This window comes from Pseudoliparis swirei, chromosome 8 (assembly GCF_029220125.1).
Source record: "Pseudoliparis swirei isolate HS2019 ecotype Mariana Trench chromosome 8, NWPU_hadal_v1, whole genome shotgun sequence".
NCBI classification, from domain to species: domain Eukaryota; kingdom Metazoa; phylum Chordata; class Actinopteri; order Perciformes; family Liparidae; genus Pseudoliparis; species Pseudoliparis swirei.
In genome coordinates this window covers 2,491,812-2,500,768 of record NC_079395.1, presented here as the reverse complement: position 1 = coordinate 2,500,768, position 8,957 = coordinate 2,491,812, and positions in this window count along the sequence as shown.

Sequence of the window (8,957 nt, the reverse complement as noted above, 5' to 3'; positions counted from 1 at the left end):
CAGGTGCACGCCAGCGAATATGTTCTCAATAGTATGTTTCAAGGAGGCTACAGCTGAACCCTCGTTCTTTTTGATCAATAGTAATCGAGTTCAGTGTTTTCCCTAAATTGAGAGCTTCAGGGGGGACTAGTGACGCTAGCCATGTTGGTGCCCTAAGCTTAATTTAACACTGAGGTGTGCTCACCTGTGCGCGATCACGGCTGAGCGAGGCGCTACCGCATCGGAGCTCTGGTGCGGCGAGCCGAGATGAGTTGTTAACGGGGAGGGGTGCTAGTGAGGTGTGCTCACCCGTGTGCGCGGATGTGTGCGCATCACGGCAGAGCGGCCAGCTGCTGATCACTCACTCAACATCTCGACTGCATGAACAAGTATTTATTGAAGTTAGTAGTATATTGAACAGGCATCAGCAGAGTCACCTACTTTGTCCTCGCTCCGTGTCCTCGGCGTCTCAACTACAGCCTCCCGGACAGGTATCACATTTTACAGCAAAGTCATCCGTGTTTAGTCTTTAAAACATTAGCGTTACATAAAAAGGGGTCCCCAAACTTTTTCCTGTGAGGGCCACATAACGTTTGCCTTGTCTGATGGAGGGCCAGCCGGGGTGCTAGTGAGAAGTGAGTGTGCTCACCTGTTCGCACACATCACGGCTGAGTGGTGCGCGCGCATCACTCACGCCGCTGTGAGCGCTGCGCGTGGTGCAGACAGCATTTACGAGCAGCGCGTGCGCTCTGATCGCTCTTTTAATGTAGTATCGATACACACGCCACGCGTAACATACACTTTTAACTAAAACACACCACTTGAAGCACACACCCAAACACTTTCACATTATTTGTTGTCTTTCTGTCGTGTTGATTGTTGTTTGTTTGTCATGTCCAAATGTTGCACCTTCCGCCAAAAAAAATTCCTCGTTTGTGTAAACATTCCTGGCAATAAAACTGTTTCTGATTCTGAAAAATATGGGGGGGAATTACAGAGTGGCGGGTGGAGATTTCACCCAGGGCTGGAGTGGGGCCACTTTTCAGCCCGGAATTTCAGGCTCAAGACCAGCCCACTTTTCTCATGGTAGTGGAAATTGGATAAATGAAGCAACAGTTCAGCTCTTACTATCCTGTAGTTCTTTTATTAATACCATGGTCCAACAAATAATGTAAAGGTTAAATACAACAATAATAATCCACTTAAGATGAGAAGTTAACAAAATATGCATAACATTAAAAAAGGCAGAATAGCATAGCAGGGTGTCAGACTCAGATTAGGCAGTAGGCCAGATTTGTTGGAGTGAGACCTCATGGGGCCGTCATGGTCATTATCATTTTTCTGCATGAGTATTATAAAGTGGTGATTTACTCCTTTACTACACCCACTTCCGAGCAAACAATGCATATTGGTTCATCAAGTACTGTCATATACTGCTCTTTCTTAGAATATATAACTTTAATTCATATTGTTTCCTGTTATCCTCTCTACCTGTCCCTGTAGTCATGGCCTCCTCATTGTAAATGTCGGCTCATCATTTTCAGCAGGAGACTCTTATCTGCTGCTCAAGCTACAAAGAAAATTAAGTCATATTACTGCATACTTCAATATCAATATTTCCATAATATTTGCAAAGTCTATGGATCGCCATATTTTGGGTGAGATAAAAGGCTAATATTTTAATTCAATTTAATATTTTGCTTGGGAATAGGTTGACAACGCTACAATGATATTAATCAAGGCTACAACGTGAGCCGAATAGTTATGTTGCTCATCATTAGGCCTTTGTCTCTCTTTACCAGTTGCCACTTGTGTTTGTCCTCTTGAAAATAAATCGGTAAGCTTGGCACATTTGGCAGCATCCTCCTCCAATGCCTTTCTTTTTTCAACCTGGCTTTTCCAGGCCCTCCTGCTCTCTTCCTCCGTCCATCCTCCCTGACGCGTATCGTTACGGTCGGGCCGGCAGCTATCCGTAGCTGAGAAAACTTTTGGAAAAGACCGCGAAGGGCGAACCAACTCGATTGAAGTGCTCCTCTCCCAATTGAGTTAGTTAGTTCCAAAATGGACTAAACCAACTCTATTATTTGGGAAGGGTGAACTTCCTCGCATAGTACAACCCACGCCGTAGCTGTGGTGTCAGAATGCGGAACGTGTTTAACCCACTTTAAGAGAAGATGGACTAACGTGACAAATGTTAACAAATACAATTCTCGACCGGCCCAGAAGTGAAGCGGCCACGAACTCTCGATTACCCACCGGGCCTGTTTCACCCTGTTATAATAGTAGGGATAACACTGGAGTTGATAAGCGTGTCTTCTTGTCTGATCAATACGCAACTGTGAGCTGCGCGAATGGACCGAGCGGCCAGCTGCTGATCACTCACTCAACAGCCCGACTTGCACCGAGAGCACCGAAGACTCATTTTGACCCAGGAAAAATCCTGGATGCGCACGCCACTCGCTGTGAGTGCATACGCGTGCAGACAGCATTTAACGGAGCGACCACTGCATAAAAAGAACGTGACAGAGAGGCTAAGCGATGGAAATGTGCATTTCCTAGTTAGTCGAGACGGGTCCTGAGAGGCAACTCGAGGCCACTCCTACGGAACATCTGCCTCATGCACGCGTACCAAAACCAGTTAATTCAAAAACCAGTTAATCCCGCACACCGGGCTGAGACTGATGACGTTTCACGAGTCACGAGAACACAAGTAGAGAAAAGTACGCACAAGTCGGCATATTGAGAAACGCCGAGAGTTCAGGACATGTTCACCCGCGAAAGAAAAGAGGAACGTGCCCTGACGCACACGGCCACACGACCAGATCACGTGACTCACCGTGTCGCCCTTGTTCATGTTTTGGTTGTTCAAAGTTGGATTCATGTTTCTTTCGGCTCCCCCGCGTTGCGTTCACTCACTGGAAGCTGGGAAGATGCGTTCAAGGTCCAACAGCCGCCTCTCCTCCTCGGGGACAACTTCAAAAACAAGAAGAAGGAAAACACACACACACACACACACACACACACACACACACACACACACACACACACACACACCGGGCCGAAGATTAGAGGCTTTTTCCACGAGCACACCGTGACTGGTTTCAACACGAAGCTGACGTCACTGAATCCGGTGGATCCAGTTTTTTATCTTCTTCTTCTTTTTGTTTTTAGGAGGCTGGCATCCAAACTGGTGCATTACCGCCACCTACTGCCTTTCTTTGCGAACTAGAAATATCTGGCACTTTATCCCCTCAAAAAGAAAAGAAAAGAAAAGAAATTTAAATTAAATTAAAATAAACTAAACTAAGAAGGGAGCCCTGTCAACTTCAGTGCCCTACATTATTTTCTTCAACACTGTCTCCTTCAGATACTGCAGCACCCTTCCTGCCCCCAAGGATAATGCATCCCTCAATTGCACCCCTCCTACTGCCAGCCTCCTCTTCAACCTGCCTCGCTCGTTTCTAAATGTCTGGCAATGCCACATGACATGATCCAACGTTTCTGCTGTCTTGCAGTACTCGCACAGTCCTGTTGGGTGTTTTTTAATTAATTGCATTGTTTTGTTTATGTCCAATCCTGAGTCTACTCAATATGTTTTCTTCTCTAGTGCTAAATATTGTTGTCCTCCCCTTGTTAACATCCTTCTGAATAGTATACAGATGTCTTCCTGTGCCTCCTGCCTCCCAACTGTGCTGCCATTCCTTAATCATGTTTATTTATATTAGTGATTTAGCTTCTGATTTGCTAAATAAAATGTCCTTCTTGTTCTGACATTCCAATGCTTGCTTTGCTAGTTTATCTGCTGCTTCATTTCCCTTTACCCCTCTATGTGCCGGCACCCACATGAATGCTACCAAAATACCCATATGCTTAAGACAGAAAAGTGCTTTGTGTATTTCATTGATTAAGTCCTGCCTGCTGTTAGATGTGAGTGATTGTAATGACATTAATGTAGAACTGGAATCCGAACAAATGATGACCTTGCTTATCTGAACCTCCTCCACCCACTGTAGTGCTGCTAGAATGGCCAATGTCTCGACTGTATCCACCGACAGATGGTCTGACGATCTCCGTTTTACTTCATAACGAAAAGATGGGCTGGTGACCGCAAAACCGGTTCTACCTGGACTAGGATCTTTCGATCCATCCGTGTATGCCGGAGTAAATGATTTATATGTCGTCTTTAGCCTATCCTCCACCATTCCTGCAATATTATCAATGTTTTTAAGTGCTTGGGTTTTGTTCAGAGTGAGAACAAATTGATCAACTAATACTGAGGAAAATAACCAAGGAGGTGTTACCGATAGCGACACGGTAGCAGTGGATTTTATCTGATTCAACCCCATCTCCCTTGCAAATTGTCCACTACTCCACGCAAAGCAGCCCCGTTTGTCCCTTTGGCTTTCCCAACACGGCATGAGCCCCTTTGTGGTTGGCTGCTTGTCCACGGAATGCCCTTCAGATTGGCCCAATAGCTCAACATTAATTGTTTACGTCTCAAATGCAGCGGCATCTCACCCACCTCCACCTGGAGAGCAGACACAGGACTTGTTCTCAAAGCCCCACAACAAAGTCTCATAGCCTGAGATTGCACCACATACAACTTTTTTAGTGACGTTTTTGCCGCAGTTCCAAACGCTATACACCCATAATCAAAAACTGATCTCATCAGCGCAATATAAATATTCTTCATTGCAGGCCTGCTGGCTCCCCATTCCGACCCGGTTAGACACCTCATCACATTTAAAATATTTGTACATTTCCTAACTATCATCTGAATCTGCTCATTCCATGTTAGCTTATCATCGAACCACACCCCTAGAAACCTCAAAACCTTCACTTGTTCAATCATTTGCCCATATAGCTTTAGCTGAGTAACCACTCCTCTCTTCCTAGCAAAGCAGATTGTTTTAGTTTTCCCCAGAAAACTTGAATCCCCATGCATAAGACCATCTTTCTACTTCATTCACGGCCTCTTGTACCTTCCCTTTAATATGGTTTATGTTCTTTCCCCTCTTCCACAACGCTCCATCATCTGCGAATAGGGATCGTCCAATATCACTCTGAACTCGAAGGAACACATCATTTATCATGATGGAGAACAGTATTGGACTGATTACACGACCCTGAGGTGTACCATTCTCCACCGGGTATCTTCTCGATAGTGCTGTCCCAATTCTGACTTGGATAACTCTGTCAAGTAAAAAGTCTTTAATCCAATTGTATACTCTGCCCCTATTCCCATAATATTCAACTTAATCATCAACCCTTCCTTCCAAACCATGTCATATGCCTTTTCCACATCAAAAAACACCGCCATCACTGACTCCTTATTTACCTGGGCTTTTTTGATTTATGTCTCTAAACAAATAATTGGGTCCATAGTTCCTCTACCTTTCCGAAATCCACTTTGATGAGGTGTTATCATTCCCCTGGTCTCCATATAATAGCTTAATCTCTCGGTTATCATTCTCTCCATAATTGTACCTACATGAGAGGTTAGTGCTATGGGTCTATAATTTGTTGGATTTGATGAATCTGTGCCCGGTTTCCTGATTGGAATAATCACAGCTTCTTTCCATGATCTAGGAAGTCTCCCCATTTCCCAAATTTTATTATAAAATGATACCAATTTCATCATTGCTAACCTCCCTAAATGCTTCAGCATTATATAACATATTTCATCCCTGGTGATGTCAATCCGGCTCTTTCTATCCCCCTTTTAACCTCTTCCAAAGTAAATGGGGCATCCATTGAACTATTAGTATTGTCTCTTCTTTCCAGAGCACCAGGATGAGCCGACCGTGTCCTTTCCCTCCCTAATTTACCCTCTTCCTTCCTGACTACATCTCCCCCCCCCCTCTCTCCTCCCCACTTTCCCTCTGAGCCCTCTTTGCTGCTTCTGCATTCGATATATTCATTTTCACTTTCAGCTGCTGCACTACCACTGCCTTCTTTCTCACTTCACACCCACCAGAGGCCACACTGTGTGCACCTCCGCAATTTGGACATTTGAGCTCTGTCCCAGCCTCACATTTCCCATAGTCATGTTCCCCTCCACATTCTCCACATCTTTGCTTCCCTTTACACGCTGCCGCAATATGGCCATACTTTTGGCATTTGAAACACCTCAAAGGTGGTGGGACATATGCTCTTACTCTATACCTTAAATACCCCACAGTAACTGAGTCAGGCAACACCCTTTCTTCAAAATCTAGCAGCACTGACAAACTGTCCACCCTTTCTCCACCTCGTCTTGCCTGCAGACGTTTAATCCCTAGAACTTTACCCCCTTTAATACTTGCTCTCAGTTCCTCCACGTTCTCTTCCACTGGGATACCGTATATCACGCCTCTAACAAAGGGCCCATCATTTAACTTCTTCACGCTCTCAACCACTATGTTGCACACTTTTTTCAGCTTAATTGCTTTCCCTCTCTGCCCCTCGTCCTTACACTGGATCAACAATCCGCCATCAGCCAGCACCTTCGCCATCACAATCTCACCAACTTTCTCCTTCAACCCGCGAGTCAGCGCCACCGGGCTTATTTTCCGAATGTCATTTCCGTCCTTGAATCTCACAATTATTTTGAAACCCTCCTTCTCTGCAATCTTTTCCCTCATCCCCCTGCTTTTCTCTCTCCCGTCCCCATGACTACTATATCTACTGCTACGACTCCTGGCTCGTTTCTTATTCCTCACTTCAGTCCAGCTATTATAATCCATATCCTCACTCCCACCCTCTCCATCACTATCGCCTCCCATCCTTAGTCCAGTCACAGGTCAGTGTATGTACACTCCGCTGAAACTAATCCTCCAAACTTTCCGTCGTTAGTCACGCTTACAAGCTTCGCACCACTCCGGAGAAAAACTGAAGTCCCTCCCATCCCCGGACAGCCTCCCCGGAAGGCCACTGAATGAAGGTTGCCGCTTTAGACGCTCGAATTTCAGTGAACGCTCCATTGGCCGACTGCGGTCACGTCGTCTATCTAACATACATTTTAACATACATTTTATACACAACCAAATAGGAGGAGTTTATTATCCCCGGCCTTCGTGGACCAATCACCTTCATGCAAAATGACCTAATTCAGGAACTGATCTATAGGTTGAACCTAAAGACACGTGGAACCTCTGAGTTCAAACTGAACTGTGGCCTCCGTGACCCAGTTAAAGACAGAATCACGTAATATTCTAGAAATGATCTACTAACGTCGCTGCGCCCAGGCCTGTTACATATGTTCTTCTCTACTCCCGGAGACGTGGTCTTCCAAAGTCGAGGCATGTCATATAGATTCTTAAACCTTTGAGCTCTGACTTTGCATGTTTCGTATAAACTGATATTACAGGGTAGGTGAAAATATACTACAGTTTGAAAACCAGTAGGGTGGAACACCGGCATGACGACAATGGAAATTCTGAATTACTTAAAGTACAAGAAACTTGAAGAAGTTTTTCCAAATATGTGGGTGTCCTCAGCATTGCTGTCACACTACCTGTGACAGTAGCTTCTGCTGGAAGAAGCTTCTCTATATTAAAATGACTGAAGACCTACCTGAGGTCAACGATGAGTCAGGAATGCCTCACTGGGCTGACGAGCATCAACCAAGAGGTCTCAAGTAAAATATTATTTGATACCATCAACGAATATGCCATCAGGAAGTCCAGACGAGTCAAATTTTAATGCTGTGTCAATTTTGAAGGTGAATAGAAATACCAGAAACAACTGTTCATCTTCTATTATTTGAGATGGGGATATAAGTACTAAGAACTTCAATGATTTAATGTTGTATTGGTACGTACCGTATCCATAAAAGCACTTTTGTTTGTAGAGGGTATAGAGGGTCATCATTTGCTTAAATGTCCTTACAGGTGCTTAAGAGTGTTTTGCACAGTTTATGGAGTTAATTTAATCCAAACTTTGAGTGTGTAATAAACAGTGGTGGGAGTAACGCGTTACTGTAATTCCACTACTTTTAGCTGTAACGAGCATGTAACAAATTATTTTTTTAAATCAACTAACGCAGTTACAATTGTGGTGGAATAAATGTTCCGATGCCTTGTGAGAAATCAAAAGTATTTTAAGCACGGTGGTCTTATCACACTTTATTATATAGTAACAAGTTCACAAATGATCAGAATGTGAGCCAGGTACAAACAAGTGGACAAGTGATTCAACTAGACAAATAAGTCATCAGACAAAGGAGTAATCACATCAAACAAGTCATGGAAACACCCAGCTGAGTGGAGCAAAGTCTGAACCCTCCGAATGAGAAGTCTCCGACTTCGTCGACTCGTCTCTTCTTATACACATCGCCGAGACGTGCACATTCCAGAGGAATCTGTTCCCCCTCGATAAGTAATAGGAGACCCCTGAAGGCTTGTTAATTCTGCCTAGTTCAAGCTCGGAAAGGTCATTACCTCAAGACCTCTTGGTTGTGACCTTTTCCCATGACCCCTATGAATGATTTAGCTTTCTCCCTCATAGACCTTTGGGAGAGATAATTGTTAACACATTTTCTACTCCAACAATCCCCTCTTTTGTCATTTTGACAATTTAAACTGAAAAATAGTAACAAAATGTTAAAACATTCTTAGAGCATACATCCGTGGTGTAGATTCACAAAGATTTCAAAACATCACATCATCAACCTCAAAGAAGTACATACAAAATTGATTATAGTTTGCTAAATCTACTGTGTAAATACATTGCTTGCTTAAACATTGTCCTCAAGCTCATTATCACTATCAGAGCTGTCAAGATACTGTGGAATCCTTTTTCGGACTGGGAGTTCTACCGGTGTGGTCATGTGCTGACCTGATGCGTGAGTTGTAACTATCTTCCGGACACAAACCTTAGAAGCGGTTGTGATTAGGGTGATAGTAATTATAACAAGAATGATGACTGCTATTATCCATACCAATCCCTTGAGAAGAGAAGCTCCCTTCACACAACTCCCTCCAGTCACTCGTGCCCCT